The sequence below is a fragment of the Bombina bombina genome, chromosome 5, assembly GCF_027579735.1.
Source record: "Bombina bombina isolate aBomBom1 chromosome 5, aBomBom1.pri, whole genome shotgun sequence".
Lineage (NCBI taxonomy): Eukaryota > Metazoa > Chordata > Amphibia > Anura > Bombinatoridae > Bombina > Bombina bombina.
The window spans coordinates 733,665,614-733,685,092 of NC_069503.1; the positions used below are offsets into that span (position 1 = coordinate 733,665,614).

A 19,479-nucleotide genomic window follows, 5' to 3' on the forward strand; every position below is an offset into this window, starting at 1 on the left:
CAAAGAACATAACTAGGGATCATGAACACCTCAGAGACTCCAAGGCTCCTCAAACATTAGTCGTGATATATGATTCAAATGGATCTTGGCTGTGAATGTCAAATATTGTATAAATTGAGATAAGATCCTAGAAATAATATATGTGAAGCAGGAGCTCCTGTGAAACACGTCCTACCGCTTTGGCTTCCAGCTCCGCCCCCCCCCCCCGCATGTGACTAATATTTTAATAGGCTTTTTTTATAACATGGCAGAAAGCATGGTAGCTTGTAGAATGTATGCTGCTCCTAAAGTTGCTGAGTCTGTTAATACCTCAGGAACTGGAGGTATAGATTTTAAACAAAAGCTAGTGATAAATCTCCCTGTTGCCCCAACTGCAACAAATACTGCATTAAACCATGATCATAGAGGGGGAAGTGTAGTTAGTTACAAAAGATTTAAAGCCACAACAAATGGATGCCATAGTAAAGGTAATTGGGCAGGTACCACATCATGATATTAATTGTTTTTTGCATTGATTATGTAGTTTTTAAAATAATTACAGCGACAATTTGACTGTTGGGGATATAAAGAAAATGTTGCAGAGAGTGTTTGGAAATGGTCTCTGGGTCAGGATTGTACATAGGTGTTGGCAGACTCCTAGAACTGCAGATACCTGTAAAGAAATAATGCATATGCTTTATGGAATTAATTCTGATGTGCCTTTGTGTGGCAAAATTAAACAGTTAAAACAGGTATCTCCCTTTGAATTGTCAGCTTGAATTTCCACAGTTTTGAATAAATGGGTACATAAATCTGGTTTTATATCAGAAAAAGTATATTATATGTAACTCCTAATCCTTTAGACATAAATTATATACTACTTAGGCCTGATAATTTGTGGAGGAAGATATTTAAAAATTATATTTCTGCAGTGGCTTCAGCAAGAGGTTTTAAGGTAAAAGGACAGACCTCCTGTAATTGTCTAGAGAAAAATACAGAATTTCTAGAAGTTGATCACAGTATGGACATGGACGGCATAATCAGAATGGTCAGAATTACAAATGGAAATCAAGGTCTAACATTTGGATTCCATTCTCCCAAATTAAAAATAAACATGAAGAGTGGAAAACAGAATATAAAAAAATAAAAAAATTAGCGGGATCAACTAAAAGAGCAAATTGCAATACTGAAAGCTAAATACAGATGTAATATGTCTACAAGAGCAGTAGTAGAAGAGTCCCCTGATATTATGAACATCTGTTCATAGCAATATTCTATAAAAAAAACAAAAAAACTCTAAATTGTTAATAACATGTAAATGTATTAAGTTGTAATCTAGTGGGGTCACATACCACCAGTTTTGTTGTTTTTATAATTAAAGGATAGTGGGGGTCTTAGATTTTATTTTTATATATATATATATATATATATATATATATATATATATATATATATATATAAATATCCTCCAAAGAGAGATAAGCACAGTCTTACATTACCACAACTGCCAGGGTGCACTTCATATAAATTGTATCCATTCCTCGTTTGCAAGAAGGCACTCACTGGTCTTTAGTAAAAAACAACTTTTAATTCATAGATTTAAAAAGCAATTACATCCATAACGTTTCGATGTCGTTATGACATCTTTGTCAAATGTCCTGCTAACATCACCAATATAGAACAAACATGTTTCCAAAGTAGAAAATCGCTAACAACATACATTTAAATACAACCTTATATACCCATTCATATTCACATATTCCCACTCCTGCAGATCCTCCATCTCCCCCCTGACGTCATCGCGCTCAGACGTGAGCGTGAGCGTGAGACGTCATTCGTTTCCAATTGGCCATGTGTCTCCATGGCAACCGCTTGTAAACACACTACGGTGTGTCTTTATTAGCCGCTCCCACTGTTGTCATCATGCAACTGCGTGACTGTAGCCCTATCGTATAGGCCAATCAGCAGGCGGTTGTCATGGGAACCTACAGCCAGGAAGAAAAAACATAAACACCAACAAATTGTGTTAGTCCTAATGTAAGGCGTATGAGTTCAGATAGGCATCAAACGATATGACAACTTGAGGATGAAGATAAACTTCATATAAAGCACAACAGTGCCTTTCAATTAAAGATCCACGAGTGGTTTAACCGCGATCAATGCTTTCCCCACATGGATACAACGCTCCCTTTCTATGGCACCAGGCCACCACGTATGGTGCATAGACGGGCTGATAATTTACGTGATCTGTTAGTGAAGACTGATCCAGTCAGCTGTTACCAGAAAGACACATGGCTGAAGCCCTCAAGTAAAGGCTGTTACACTTGTGGGGGCTGTACGACCTGCAATGGCATGATAAGAGGGAAGACCTTTCAACATCCACATACGAATAAACGTTACACTATTCGTCATCGACTGACCTGCACCAGTACACATGTCATTTACATGTTGATTTGCCCATGTTCCCTGGTGTACATTGGGAAAACTGTCACGAGCTTCAGAGATAGGATGGCAAACCATCGATGTGCCATCCGCGAAGCCTTAAAATCGGGTGATTCAGATCAACCTGTAGCACGCCATTTCGCACAACACAGACATAGTGTCTCAAGTATGAAAACGATGGTCATTGACCATATTCCACCATTACCAAGAGGTGGCAATAGAGCAAATCGATTGCTCCAGAGAGAAACCAAATGGATTCATATGCTGGACATATCATACCAAAGGGATTGAACACTAATCTGGACTTTGGACCATTCTACACTAAATAACCCATAAACTGAACATGGACATATACTTTGATCTACCATCCCAATATGTAGGAATATATTCCAGGAATCCACATGAATCTTCATTCTAGTGGGTACACACTGGTTTCTATCTATTCCAATCAGGCATGAAGGAGATGGTTTCTTATGTGTCAAAAGAATATACAAAAATGGAGTCAAGTGTACATATCAAAGATAATGTTTTATTAGGGAATATAGTGTTAACTATTTCAGTCAGGGATTGCAAACTATTAGCATGGGTGATATTTGCTAAACAGTTACATTGTTTTTAACTTTGTCTACATTTAATGTGTCCCTTTATTTTTGGGCTGTTATGTGTGGGGAAAGCATCGATCGCGGTTAAACCACTCGTGGATCTTTAATTGAAAGGCACTGTTGTGCTTTATATGAAGTTTATCTTCATCCTCAAGTTGTCATATCGTTCGATGCCTATCTGAACTCATACGCCTTACATTGGGACTAACACAATTTGTTGGTGTTTATGTTTTTTCTTCCTGGCTGTAGGTTCCCATGACAACCGCCTGCTGATTGGCCTATACGATAGGGCTACAGTCACGCAGTTGCATGATGACAACAGTGGGAGCGGCTAATAAAGACACACCGTAGTGTGTTTACAAGCGGTTGCCATGGAGACACATGGCCAATTGGAAACGAATGACGTCTCACGCTCACGCTCACGTCTGAGCGCGATGACGTCAGGGGGGATATGGAGGATCTGCAGGAGAGGGAAGATGTGAATATGAATGGGTATATAAGGTTGTATTTAAATGTATGTTGTTAGCGATTTTCTACTTTGGAAACATGCTTGTTCTATATTGGTGATGTTAGCAGAACATTTGACAAAGATGTCATAACGACATCGAAACGTTATGGATGTAATTGCTTTTTAAATCTATGAATTAAAAGTTGTTTTTTACTAAAGACCAGTGAGTGCCTTCTTGCAAACGAGGAATATATATATATATATATATATATATATATTTTATTTTTTTTTTCCCACAAAAAAATGGAAAAAAGCCACAAAGGTTGTAACTCATAATTATAGTCCAGACAGCTTTAAATAAGGGGATCCTGCACCGAAAGGAGCAATTTGCTTGGACGCTTGTGTAATGCTTACTAATAAAGGGACTGCTTACATTTTTTGATTATTACTGTTCTTATTTTGTGCTTTACCTCATTATTACTTAAGTATAAGAGCTAATAATATATGATATATGATTCAGTGAGCGTTGACATATATCAGTCAAACCAAACCTCTGAGGAAGTACACAATTAACTTTCTAGGTGATCATTTAGGTTAGAGGGGTGCTATTAGCATATGTACATAGATAAAATGGGTGCTAGAGGTAATGCACAACTTGTTATAAACCTACAGAAACTCATGTCTATGGTCTCTATTTATCAAGCTGGAATTCCGCAGCGTATTTGTGGCGAGCCTGATTTGCCGTAGTTATCAAACCCTACAGACCGGCAAAAGTAGAATTTAGTTACGTAACATACGATCCGCCGGACTCAGTCCGACACAGATCGATGGTTACGTCACTCCAGATGTTCCGAACACAAGTTCGGCACAATCTGACTACTTTTGGAAGTTATCAAAGAACTACCAGGTACGCTCGCCACTTTTTCGGCCCAGCGTACCTGGTTTTCAATCCGCCGTCCTGGAGGCGACGGATGCCATAGGAATCAATGGGAGTCTGACAGCAGCGAAAGCTTATGTTCGCTGCTGCCCGATATCCCATTGATTCCTATGGTAATGTCTACACCTAACACCCTAACATGTATCTCGAGTCTAAACACCCCTAATCTGCCCCCCCTACACCGCCGCCATCTACATTATACTTATTAACCCCTAAACCGCCGCTCCCGGACCCCGCCGCAACTCTAATAAATGAATTAACTGCTACATTATACCTATTAACCCCTAATCTGCCACCCCCTATATCGCCGCCACCTACATAAAGTTATTAACCCCTATCCTGCCGATCCCGGACCCCGCCGCAGCTAAATAAATTGTTTAACCCCTAAACTGCCACCCCTGAAGCCCACCGCCACCTACATTATATTTATTAACCCCTAATCTGCCCCCCCTACACTGCCGCCACTATAATAAACATATTAACCCCTAAACCTAAGTCTAACCTAAGTCTAACCCTAAACCTAACACCCCCCTAACTTAAATATAATTTAAAATAATCAAAATAAAATTACTACAATTAAATAAATTATTCATATTTAAAACTAAATACTTACCTGTAAAATAAACCATAAGATAGCTACAATATAACTAATAGTTACATTGTACCTAGCTTAGGGTTTATTTTTATTTTACAGGCAAGTTTGTATTTATTTTAACTAGGTACAATAGTTATTAAATAGTTATTAACTATTAAATAGTTATTAACTATTAAATAACTACCTAGCTAAAATAAATACAACAGTACCTGCAAAATAAATCCTAACCTAAGTTACAATTACACCTAACACTACACTATCATTAAAATAATTAAATAAATTAACGACAATTAAATAAAACGAATTACAATTAAATAAAATTAACTAAGTACAAAAAACAACAACACTAAATTACAGAAAATAAAAAAATAATTACAAGAATTTTAAACTAATTACACCTAATCTAATCCCCCTAATAAAATAAAAAAGCCCCCCAAAATAATAAAATTTCCTACCCAATACTAAATTACAAATAGCCCTTAAAAGGGCTTTTTGAGGGGCATTACCCAAAGTAATCAGCTCTTTTACTTGTAAAAAAAATACAATACCCCCCCAACATTAAAACCCACCACCCACACACCCAACCCTACTCTAAAACCCACCCAATCCCCCCTTAATAAAACCTAACACTAACCCCTTGAAGATCACCCTACCTTGAGCCGTCTTCACCCAGCCGGGCACAAGTGTACCTCCAGAGGGGCAGAAGTCTTCATCCGATTCGGGCAGAAGAGGACCTCCAGATGGGCAGAAGGCTTCATACAGGCGGCATCTTCTATCTTCATCCATCCGGAGCGGAGCGGTTCCATCTTCAAGCCAGCCGACGTGGTGCATCCTCTTCTTCCGACGACTCCCGACGAATGAAGGCTCCTTTAAATTACGTCATCCAAGATGGCGTCCCTTGAATTCCGATTGGCTGATAGGATTCTATCAGCCAATTAAGGTAGGAAAAATCCTATTGGGTGATGCAATGCAGGGGTTAATATGTATAATGTAGGTGGCGGCAGGGTCCGGGAGCGGCGGTTTAGGGGTTAATAACTTTATTTAGTTGCGGGGGGCTCTGGGAGCAGCGGTTTAGGGGGTAAAACAGTATAGTATAGTGTGGGTGCTTAGTGACAGTATAGCAAGAAAGCTGCAAATAAGCCGAAGAGCAGCGAGATCGATGACTGTTAGTTAACAACAGTCTGCTGCTCATCGCACCGTACTTGGTGCGCGGCTTTTTGACAGCTGTCTTGGTAAATTTGGCGAACGTATTCAGGTCCGCGGCGGCGATGTTAGGCGATCTTAGGCGAGCGTATTGGTGCCGTTGAATGCAAGAAAGTCGACGGCTTGATAACTGGAGGCCTATGTGTTTTATTAATTAAGGTATATCTTTCATCATATATACTAGGATTATATACTTATTCTAGGATACAATGCAAGGGCTTAGTTTAGAAAAGGAAAAAAAAAGAACTCTAGTCAAACTGATCCGATGTGACAGAGCATTCACATACTAACTGCAGATTTGCTTTGGGTTAATAATAGGTCTGTGAATGTTCTGAGGGGGTCAGTAAATAATAATAATGTATCTTATACTATGAGAGGTGGCATAGTAAACATGTTTCTTATAAGATTATCCATATTTAGGCATCCAAAAATGTTTTATTAAAGAGAGGAATGGGCAGTGATCTGTAGGGGAATTTATTGGTATAAAGAAATATATAACAATCAAGATGGAAGGTCCTGTACCTATGCATAAGATTCCTAACCTATGAGAAACAGAGGCCCCCATGGCACTATAGTACTTTAAACAATTACTGCCACAGACCAGAATTGTGTCTGGAAACAACCCCAGGTTTCCCTAACTGGTGTAGTAGTATGGGCTCTGGACTTGTGTGCAAGAAACCTTTAGCTAAGGCAGATGGGTTATTTGTGAAAAATTATGTTGACTTTAACATACCCAGTTATGGTTGGAAGAGCATAATGCAGGGATGAGGCCATGCAGTCTGCACATACCTGGCAAAGTATACATTTCTGTGGGAACAGTACAGTGCAATCAGATGGGTAGTATCTGAGTCAAACATATATCTCCTATAAGGTTGGCAAACATGTATTTAAAATGTGGTGCAGGATGACCAGAATGTGTGGTTAAAGATGCCCCCTCCAATTTGTAAGTAAATTCTGCCACTTCATGTGGTTTTGATGCATTATTTTTAACAGATAAATTAAGGGATGAGTAATTAACACAAACTACAGATAGATGTACATAGTGCAAATTCTCGAGAAAACCCCCCATGGAGAAGCATTGTATAAATTCTGGGTATATTTATTAATTGTATTGCTCATGGGTATGTGAATATATATTTGCATCTTAGGAGATATATGCATATATTGTGAATATGATTCTAATTGAATCCTATTTCAGTGTGTGTGTGTGGGGGGGGGTTTGGTGTGTATATATATATATATATATATATATATATATATATATATATAAATAAAATGATTCTGTTATTGGCCTATTGCTTTCGCATTATATGGGGGCAGAAAATTGAAGGAAATTTTGTAAGTGCTATTGCATTGTCTTTTTATTATGCACTTGTTGAGTATGGTATTCCACTTTATTTAATAATTGTTTAACTCGGTTATGATTTAAGTTCTGTACAAAAAGATTTTTTTTTTAATGTTTTTCAATGTTACTAGTGAGCAGTCAAAAATTGAATTTCTGCCCTGGGTATTTGAGGGTAAACATCACAAATTCTTTGCTTCACTAAAGGATATGAATATTCATTCCTGGAATGAAACGCAAAATCAGTACAAATAGGAATTTGGTAAATATTGCGAATGTTAACATATATAATTAATTATTTAGAGTCTCTAATTGGGAACCAGATAATTAATTAAAATAACTGAAAGAATATTATGTGTGCTTTACTTTTTGGTTTATCCTTGCATCTCATATGTACTAGAGGCAAGCAACCTGAAATATGTGTTTAACAATTTGTCAAATTAATAAATGTATAAATTTGGCTTAAGCTGAAAGAGATGTAATTCATTATTTACAATTAAATGATCCAGTGGTCATTAAACAATCTACCAAGAGAGAAAGTGTAGTTAATTATTATCGGCAACCTAATGTTAATTGAGAGGTGAGGATTACTTTGTCACCCTGCCAAATAACCAACTTAAAACATCCTAAATAAACTAAATGATTTGTTGGACGATAGACTGGGAAGTGGCTTTATTGATAAGAATTCCTTTTATCATGTTATATATGATTGTACTGATATTTCCCTGCCTTCCAAAAGTTTTGAGGATGTGAGAGAGCACCAAGTTGTGTCTGGGATTGGCACACTATTGGAGGCACTCTTGGAACTCTTTTATAGCCCTTTATGGTTTCACTGTTAAGCTATTAGAGGGATACCACTCAAGTTTTGTCACAAATTGAAGATTTTCATTGAATGGTTAGAGGACTTTATTTGGTTTGCCATTGTTGTGGTTTGACTTTATTCCTCCATCCCGTAGAAGCTGGTCCTGGAAATAATCTGTTTCTTTTTGGACTACGATGGTAGTCTCAAAAGAGAGAATATATTGCCAGGGTTACCTCCTCCTCCTGTTTACCTTGAACATAAAAATGTCATGTTTGTGGGAGTTACTATCTCCAGAGATTTGGTACTGCAATGAGAACATAGTTTACACCATAATACACCAACCTTTCCATAGGTTAGTGGTATTGGGCCTTTGTCTGTAGAAATGATATAAAAGCGTCATCTGCTATTACAGAGGGTTTATTAACGACCTCTTGTTTGTGTGGTAATCCGATAAGGGGGAGGCATGTAGATTTGTGGACTTCCTTAACAAGGACACAAAGGCCTTTCCTTCGCTTAAATATTGGACATTGGTAAAATATTGGTCTTTAGATCAAATCTCATTACATATAGTAATTATGATAGCTACAGTTTATAGCTTTAACATTGATTCCACATATTACACAAATAGATTATGTGATTCCTTCATAAAATATAACTACAGGTTTGTAAATAATCAATGATGGAGCAAATATTCTCTTTTTATTCTTATAGAAACACATAGGAGTGTAGGATAAAGTATTTTTCTGTATCCTGTATTGGAGGGAGCAGAGGACGATCATTCTACACCCACAGCCAGTGAGCTGGGACACTGAGAGATTCCAGTCTGCATGATTAAGCACATTGGGTGCTACAACTTTTGTGAGTATGGTCGATAACCACGTTATGTGAAAATCATCTACAATTTTAACGGTGTTACACTAGGAGGCACCCTCTGTTGTGTTTTTCCTACACCGAAAGAGCAATTGTTTGGAGTATATTTGGAGAGGAGCAGCCTACACACAAGACCCATTCAAGGAACTATTTATAGCAAAAGGATCCATTTGATCTTTGAAGGAAGTTCCAATTAAAAGACTGTCTGGCAAAGTTGGACGGTAATAGATTAACTGTGGAGCTCAGTAACAATTGTTACTTACTGGTAACATTTGTGCAATTTATTTATTGTGTGTGTGTATATATATATATATATATATATATATATATATATATATTTATAATATATTTTTTACAACAGCTAAATAGTGCCCCCTATTATCTATAGAGTATATTCCTCTATTAGTATAAAGTGGTGAGATACTTTCCTTTGCTTAAGAATGCCACAAAATTTAGTGTAAACTTTTTTTTATCTAACTTTAAGGATATCTATCAAAGCGGAAAACAATATACAGAGGTGTAAGATGGAAAAAAACACACAATATTCTGTACAAATGAACTAAGAACTGATACTCTCCTTTAGGTCAGACCGCAGCCTTCTTGCAGTCTCTCCCTTGTGACTGTGTAGAGATAGATAGTAGTAGTAGATGGCGCTAGTCTATTGAAAGATTTTCTCTAGTAAGTGAAGAGAAAAAAGGCTTGATGAATATATTGAAGCCAGTTAATATGGGTGCAGTATACTCACTCCATAAGATGAATCTTTATAGCTGAAAGGGAACGTAGCGTCAGATGGCAAGAGTCCACAGGTTCCTGGAGTCAAATACTGAATTTTCAGGTTTATCCAAAAGTGGACTATAAATGGATAGAGACCCAAATGACAAAAGTATCCAGTGTATAATTGAAAAAAATGTAGTAACTTACTCCATAAATAAGGAGATTCCAGCTCAGCACAGCAAAACAAGATCTTGACAATCTTTCAACAAAGGATAAAAGGTTTTATTTGCTCAACGCGTTTCAACGTATTACACGTCTTTATCAAGAGCATACATTAAAATAAGTAAAACAGGTAAGTAAAACCAAGTATTGAGTGTGTTTGCTGTGGCTACAGGGCTTGTTTATATACAGGTGGACAATTAGTTCCAATTTCCTGTTGAGCACAGGAAATTGGACTCACAAAAACTTCATAAAATGTTTAATACTATATATATGCATCAATAGTAAACTATTCCTGAAAATAAAAATGATGAAAAATATATTTTAAAGAAAATCGTTAAAAAAAAATCAAAGTTTAAAAATAGAGGATTAGTTTAGTATTGATACGTTATTTAACCAATCAAAACACTTCTTGGATATTTGGACCAATGAACAGACAGTAGTATAAAGTCCTCAATCGAGTAGTCCGTTGTGTAACAGTTCCTTTTCAGGTCCGATCTGTGGTCATGTGCTTTTCTTGTCCAATCAGAGGACGGCTGTAATCCAAGGGTAAAAGCATCAATCCGGAAGAGTCAAAGTTCTGTGTACTAATAGAGGGAGTGTCCCGAATGACATCAGACATACATCTCAGCCAATAAAACAAGATAAATAATTCTGAAACAAAAGCAGGAAAAAAGTGACCAGTATTTGCTCTTCAGAATGAATCTGAAACATTTGTGACACGCTACATTCACATTTCAAAAAGGGGATCCATACAGCACATTCATATTACAAAAAAGGGGGTTCAATATTCTATTAAACTGTCATGATATTATTACATCTCATGTAGAGATATTCTACGTCTGAATTATGATTATTGTAGGACCATATAAAGTAAAGTGCCTGATTGCAAAAGCCCAATATATACTGACAGTGACGTTAACTGTCGTGGGTTTAAAATAATTATGATCGTTGTCACAATGTCATTACATCTCATATAGAGGTATTATGCTTCTAGATTACATTCATTGTGGGACCATATGAAGATGAATACCTGATTTGGGAAAAACCCGATATATATAGTCAGTGGCACTAACTATAATAATGTGAAAAACTTACAACTTATATGTCTCCTAATTAAAGGGACAATACATAAAAACAAAAAATCAAGATTGAGATGGTTGTGCCTACCCAAACAAATGAAATAGCCATATGTAACTTCCATAGCAGGAAAGAATACATTTATGTGCATTTATATGAATCATGGTGAGAGCCCACAAATCTAGTAGCATGATTATAAATAAATATTTTGTTTAAGGAAATTTCATGGTGAGAGCCCACAAATCTAGTAACATGATTATAAATAAATATTTTATTTAAGGAAATTTCAAATATTGTCTCTAACATAAGAAATAATAAAAATAAATAGATATGTGCAACATTTGAATAGTGAAAATTTAATTGTGCTTATTTACTATAGAAAGTCCCTATACTAATACATTATTATTAATAATGAAATGAATAAAAAGAAATAAAAAGAAATGAATAAAAAAAAATATATGTGTGATATCTTAAATGTGAATGTGATGTCTTAAATATTAATTTAATCCTAAAATATAACATAAGTGTGAATGGTATGTGTGAAGTGTTGATGATATACCTAAATGTACCTAATAGTTTATGTGTAGCATTAATTTAACAATGTGTCAAAAATAGTGTATTAAATTAATAGTGATATAATTGATATATTAGATAAAGGCTGCTATCCTAATGTCCTTGTTTAGACCCCATTGGTTGTAGGTTCTCATAGTGTGAATCCACCAAAGTTCCCTTCTGTCTAGTTTTTTTTTCAGCTTCCCCCCCTGCAGTGGGTTGACACTCTTTCTATACCCAACAAGAGGAAATGATTTTTGTTGAAATCTTGACAGGAATTACAATGTAGGGGTACACCGTGATCTTCATGCTTTTTCTCTATTTTATTGAGATGTTCTAGTATACGTGTTTTTAAAAACCTGGTTGTTTGGCCTAAATATTGGATCTTACAATTGCACTGTAGAAGGTAAATGACGTTAGTGGTTTTGCATGTTATGAAATGTTTAATAATAAATGTTTGTCCTGGCTTCTACACCTGTGGTCGGTGTAAGGGTTGTAACTACACAAAAAGAGTACACAAGTCATTTACTTCATCCACTACAGGACAAACATTTATTATTAAACATTTCATAACATGTAAAACCACTAACGTCATTTACCTTCTACAGTGCAATTGTAAGATCCAATATTTAGGCCAAACAACCAGGTTTTTAAAAACACGAATACTAGAACATCTCAATAAAATAGAGAAAAAGCATGAAGATCACGGTGTACCCCTACATTGTAATTCCTGTCAAGATTTCAACAAAAATAATTTCCTCTGGTTGGGTATAGAAAGAGTGTCTACCCACTGGAGGGGGGGGGGGGGGAGTTGGAAAAAGAACTAGACAGAAGGGAACTTTGATGGATTCACACTATGAGAACCTACAACCAATGGGGTCTAAACAAGGACATTAGGATAACAGCCTTTATCTAATATATCAATTATATAACTATTAATTTAATACACTATTTTTGACACATTATTAAATTAATGCTACACATAAACTATTAGGTACATTTAGGTATCTCATCAACACTTCACACATACCATTCACACTTATGTTATATTTTAGGATTAAATTAATATTTAAGACATCACATTCACATTTAAGATATCACACTTATATATTTTTTTTCATTCATTTCTTTTTATTCATTTCATTATTAATAATAATGTATTAGTATAGGGACTTTCTGTAGTAAATAAGCACAATTAAATTTTCACTATTCAAATGTTGCACATATCTATATATTTTTATTATTTCTTATGTTAGAGACAATATTTGAAATTTCCTTAAACAAAATATTTATTTATTATCATGTTACTAGATTTGTGGGCTCTCACCATGAAATTTCCTTAAACAAAATATTTATTTATAATCATGCTACTAGATTTGTGGGCTCTCACCAGGATTCATATAAATGCACATAAATGTATTCTTTCCTGCTATGGAAGTTACATATGGCTATTTCATTTGTTTGGGTAGGCACAACCATCCCAATCTTGATATTTCGTTTTTATGTATTGTCCCTTTAATTAGGAGACATATAAGTTGTAAGTGTTTCACATTATTATAGTTAGTGCCACTGACTATATATATCGGGTTTTTCCCAAATCAGGTATTCATCTTCATATGGTCCCACAATGAATGTAATCTAGACGCATAATAACTCTATATGAGATGTAATGACATCGTGACAATGATCATAATTATTTTAAACCCACAACAGTTAACGTCACTGTCATTATATATTGGGCTTTTGCAAATCAGGCACTTTACTTTATATGGTCCTACAATAATCATAATTCAGACGTAGAATATCTCTACATGAGATGTAATAATATTGTGACAGTTTAATAGAATATTGAAGCCCCTTTTTTGTAATATAAATGTGCCGTACAGATCCCCTTTTTGAAATGTGAATGTAGCGTGTCACAAATGTTTCAGATTCATTCTGAAGAGCAAATACTGGTCACTTTTTTCCTGCTTTTGTTTCAGAATTATTTATCTGGTTTTATTGGCTGAGATGTATGTCTGATGACATTCGGGACACTCCCTCTATTAGTACACAGGACTTTGACTCTTCCGGATTGATGCTTTCACCCTCGGATTACAGCCGTCCTCTGATTGGACAAGAAAAGCACATGACCACAGATCGGACCTGAAAAGGAACTGTTACACAACGGACTACTCGATTGAGGACTTTATACTACTGTCTGTTCATTGGTCCAAATATCCAAGAAGTGTTTTTATTAGTTAAATAACGTATCAATACTAAACTAATCCTCTATTTTTAAACTTTGATGGTTTTTTTTAACGATTTTCTTTAAAATATATTTTTCTTCATTTTTATTTTCAGGAATAGTTTACTATTGATGCATATATATAGTATTAAACATTTTATGAAGTTTTTGTGAGTCCAATTTCCTGTGCTCAACAGGAAATTGGAACTAATTGTCCAACTGTATATAAACCAGCCCTGTAGCCACAGCAAACACACTCAATACTTGGTTTTACTTACCTGTTTTACTTTTTTTAATGTATGCTCTTGATAAAGATGTGTAATTTGTTGAAACGCGTTGAGCAAATAAAACCTTTTATCCTTTGTTGAAAGATTGTCAAGATCTTGTTTTGCTGTGCTGAGCTGGAATCTCCTTATTTATGGAGTAAGTTACTAAATTTTTTTCAATTATACATTGGATACTTTTGTCATTTGGGTCTCTATTCATTTATAGTCCACTTTTGGATAAACCTGAAAATTCAGTATTTGACTCCAGGAACCTGTGGACTCTTGCCATCTGACGCTACGTTCCCTTTCAGCTGTAAAGATTCATCTTATGGAGTGAGTATACTGCACCCATATTAATTGGCTTCAATATATGCATCAAGCCTTTTTTCTCTTCACTTACTAGAGAAAATCATTCAATAGACCAGAGCCATCTACTACTACTATATATCTATCAAAGCGTCAACTGAAAATACGTTTGAATTCTGCGTCATAATTGTCGCAAGTTTAATCCGCCACAATTATCAAAGTGTCAAGATCGGCAAATGTTGAAATTTGGACGTAACATACGATCCCGCAATCTCAATCCGACGCAGATCGATGTGAGTTGAAAACGTGTGGAATTCAAGCAGAATTGTGTTCATTCGCCTTCCTTTTTGACACTATTTAAAGCTCTTAAGAAGTTATCAAAAATTCAACAGTTACACTTGCGTCTTTTCCGAGGCAACATACCTAGTTTTAAATCCGCCACCCTTGAGGTCGCGGATGCCATAGAACTCAATGGGAGATTCGGAAAACACTGAAATCTTATGTTCGATGCTGCAAGACAATGAAGAATATCCTCTAATGAAAGTTAATTACAAACTGTATTAAATAAGTATACCCTTCAAAAATCAAACAATATTATTGCTACACATTTGGTTTACTATATAGAGATAAAAAAAACAGCTATTTTTTCTTTTAAAATCTATTTCCACCATGTTTAATGTTGTATAGACGCAAAGACAGATGTTACCAGCACAAAGTTTTTTGTTTTGCAATGTTGATACTCTACATTATTCTTTAATTCACTCTGCAAATATTTTTTGAACAAAGGATTGCAAGAGAATGTAAACAGTAGCATTAAAAATAAATTAACATGATTTTAAAATGGCATTTGAATTCACACAAAGGGTAGCAAGAGAATGTAAACAGTGGCATTAAAAACACATTGACATGATTTTAAAATGGCATTTGGATTCACACAAAGGATAGCAAGAGAATGAAAACAGTGGCATTAAAAATACATTGACATGGTTTTAAAATGGCATTCGAATTTGTGCAGGTTCAACAGCTTTAATAAATGCAGGTGTAATAAATGCAGGTGTATTATTTGTGCAATTCAATCATTTACTTATGCACAACACATGAGTATTTAGCTAGGGATGAAATCTTTGATTTTCTGTGTTTGCATTGCAGTGTTGGTGGACAGAAATAGGGGGTATATATATGCAAGTGCTTAACAGATAATATGATTAAGAAGCCATAACGTGTAGTAGCATACAAGGTAAAAAGTTCCGCTTTGCAGAATAAGCTCACCAAATCAACGAGACGGGTTGTTCCACAGCCGCTTCAATCTATGGTGAGCCAGGAAGAATTCACATTCCATTCCAAACCATCCAGTTTGGAAAGCAAATGTTTGGTATCTTTTAGGTAAGAGGGTAGTTGATAAGCAAGAGGTAACAGAAGAGACTCAACCCATGAAGATAAATTCTCCAGAAGGGAGCTTATTCCAGAGACAATAGGTCTTCCCCTCATCTCCTTTAAGGATTTGTGGACCTTGGGCAGGTGATGGAAGATAGGGGTTACCGGACTAGAGACCAAAAGAAAGTTGTACGTGCCAAGATCAATTAAACCCTCATAAAGTCCATCCTCTAAGATATCTAAAAGATGACCCTTGAATCTATCTGTAGGGTTCCCTGACAATCTGGTATATACATCAGTATCACTAAGTTGTATCATAGCTTCTGAGATGTAGAATTCTTTATTTAGGACAATGATAGAGCCGCCTTTATCCGCCTGTTTAATGACGATATCATCTTCAGCCATTAAAGAAGATAATGCATGCTGTAATTCAGGCTTGAGATTCTAATGGCCCTTGTTGTGCTCCCTGGACAGTTTAATAAAATCCTCCTCTACTCTATGGTGGAACGCTTCCAGAAAGGGGCCCCTGTCTCTCACTGGGTAAAATATGGAGCGGGGTTTAAAATTACCATGACTACTCTTAAGTGAAGTAATATCCAGATCTGGTTTTTTACTCAAATCCAGTAGGGATAAGTAATCACAGCTTTCAGGAAAATTAAAGAAGTAATACATTTTAGGGAGGGAATTTGAAATTAAATCATTAGTGCTGGATGATAGATCTATGTCTAGTGCATAATCAGAATTATCTTTCCAAAAGTACTTTTTAAGAGTAAGGTCCCTGACTAACCTATTAACATCCACAATTGTTTCAAACAAATTACATTTCTTAGTAGGAACAAAACCAAGGCCCAAGGTCAAGACTTCTAATTCTGATTTAGACAGCACTTTATTAGATAAATTAATGACTTTTATATCTGATATCTGTTGTGAAATCCCCTTGCCCTTGCCCTTCTTGCAGGGCGCCCTGACATAGGTGGTCTTGTGTTGTATTAATGTGAGTAAGAGCACTTGTACTGGCAAAACCAATATCCTCCTCAGTGTCAGTGAGGATTTCAATTTCTCTAGCTTCATATGAAGTTAAGGTATCCAATTTGCCAACACGACTCTGTAGCCTGGTGATAATTGGCTCTGATCTTGTATTTTTAATGTTGTCTCAAGGTAAATACGTTTTGTATAATTCCCTTAGGTTTAACTACTGGTTCATCTTCACCACTGGAGTCACTTCTAGCTGATTGATTTGCAGGTTCCTCATCAGTATTCTCTGTATCAGAGAAGGTAACCTGTTTCTTTGATGCCTTATATCCTGACCTTGATCTGCCCCTACGCTGCCTGTTGTGTCTGGAGTTGCCTCTATGTTGCCAAGTATATACCTTATTGTTTATATAATAATCATTATCTCTATTAAATTTTCTCAATTTGTAATTATCAAGTTCTATTCTAAATTTAGAGATAGTCTCACTAAGTAATTTGTCATGGTCATCATATTTTGGGTGTTCTTTAAAGGTATTTAATTGTGCCTGTATATGGGCCAGATATGATCTGATGTTGACCAGTTGTGTTTCTTTGAATTTTATAATTAGCAACATTAATATTTTTGAACATTCACTAAGAATATTTTTCCTGGCAGATATAAAGTCCAGGTCTTCCACTTGAAAAGTAGGAAATTTATTGAGCCTTAATCCTCTAGGAATAAGGTCAAGTTGCAAATACTTTACTAAAGCTCTTTTGTCCCACCAGGTCCTGTATTCTTTTAGTAGGGTACGTTCCATGCTTTAAAAAGTTTCACTTATTCCCAAAATCTCATTCTGTCTGACAAAAGTGTCCTCCATAGAGAGTCTGTTAATGTTAAGATCAGTAATGGGTGTTAATGAAAATAATCCTTGGGCATAAATTGTAATAAAATGTCCAGTGATTCTGTCAAGTTTTAGTATATTCAATGACAAAAACGCCTTTATTCACTGAGCCGACTGGATTAAAAATCCAACAAATGTAACAAGCAAACAAATTAATCCAGTCTAGGCTCTAAATGAAAAGTATACATTAGAGGTGATGATGGTCCTACACACAGTGAATAGATTGAATGTAAGTCCCTTCTATACTTCTATACACATCAATATGGTAAACGGAGTTAGGAGGTACATATATATATGCAAGATGTAAGTTCCCTCTACACATCTGTTTGGTGGACAGAAATAGGGGGTATATATATGCAAGTGCTTAACAGATAATATGATTAAGAAGCCATAACGTGTAGTAGCATACAAGGTAAAAAGTTCCGCTTTGCAGAATAAGCTCACCAAATCAACGAGATGGGTTGTTCCACAGCCGCTTCCAGCCTCGTGGTGTTCTCTTCTTCTGGCTTCAGCGCTTTACTGCTGGCTGCTTGTTTCTTGCAATTCAAGCACCTCTCGTGGGCCTTGGTTCCTGAAAATCCTGTCCGCATGGGAGTGACGTCACTTCCGACTACCTCTGCTCCGTTACACTTGGTGCACTGTGTGATCACTGTTTTCATTCTCTTGCTATCCTTTTTTTAAAGTAGAATGCCATTTTAAAGTCATTTCTATGTATTTTGTAAGCCAAAATACATTGAAATAACTTTAAAATGGCATTATCAATCCCACAAAGGATAACAAGACATTTTTAACTGTTTCACAAATTATTGCATATTATTATTATTATTATTATTATTATTATTATCAGGTATTTGTAGAGTGAAGAAAGATCTGAGTCAATTGTGACCCCAAGACATCGGACATGTGAGGTTGGGATAATAATGGAGTTGTCAACAGTTATAGAGACATGGGGGGTGGAGATTTTTGAAGAAGGGGGGAAAATTAGGAGCTCAGTTTTGGAGAGATTTAGCTTGAAGTAATGAGAGGATATCCAAGATGAGATATGAGAGAGATAGTTAGTGACACTGGTTAGCAAGGAAGGAGATAATTCTGGTGCAGGGAGGTAGATTTGGGTATCTGTGTCACAGATGCCGAAGGATTGGAGGGTATAGAGCAAAAGAGGGTGGTCGACAGTATCAAAGGCTGCAGACAGATCAAGGAGGATAAGTAGAGAGAAGTGGCCTTTTGATTTTGCTGTAAGTAGGTCGTTGGTAACCTTAACAATTGCTGTCTCTGTTGAGTGAAGGGGGCGAAATCCAGATTGCAGTGGGTCAAGGAGGGAGTTTAATGTATTGAAATGGGATAGACGTGCATATACTAGCTTTTCAAGAAGCTTTGAGGCAAGAGGTAGTAGGGAAATAGGGCGGTAGTTGGATGGAGAAGTTGAATCGAGAGAAGGTTTTTTGAGGATAGGTATGACTAATGCATGTTTAAGAGATGTGGGAACTATACCAGTGCTGAGGGAGAGGTTGAAGATGTATGTGAGTATAGGGTAAGGGTAGAAGAGAGGGAGGGGAGTAGTTGTGAGGGGATGGGTTCGAGGGGACAAGTAGTGAGGTGAGAGGATAGTATAAGGGCAGAAACTTCATCCTCTGCAACAGGGGCAAAAGAGCTAAATTTATGGCTATG

At 36.1% G+C, this 19,479-nt stretch overlaps 1 pseudogene; it reads left to right on the forward strand.

The window, feature by feature from the left end:
• Window positions 1-244: 244 nt before the first annotated feature.
• On the forward strand, window positions 245-8,663 carry LOC128661606 (uncharacterized; annotated as a pseudogene).
• Window positions 8,664-19,479: the final 10,816 nt, after the last annotated feature.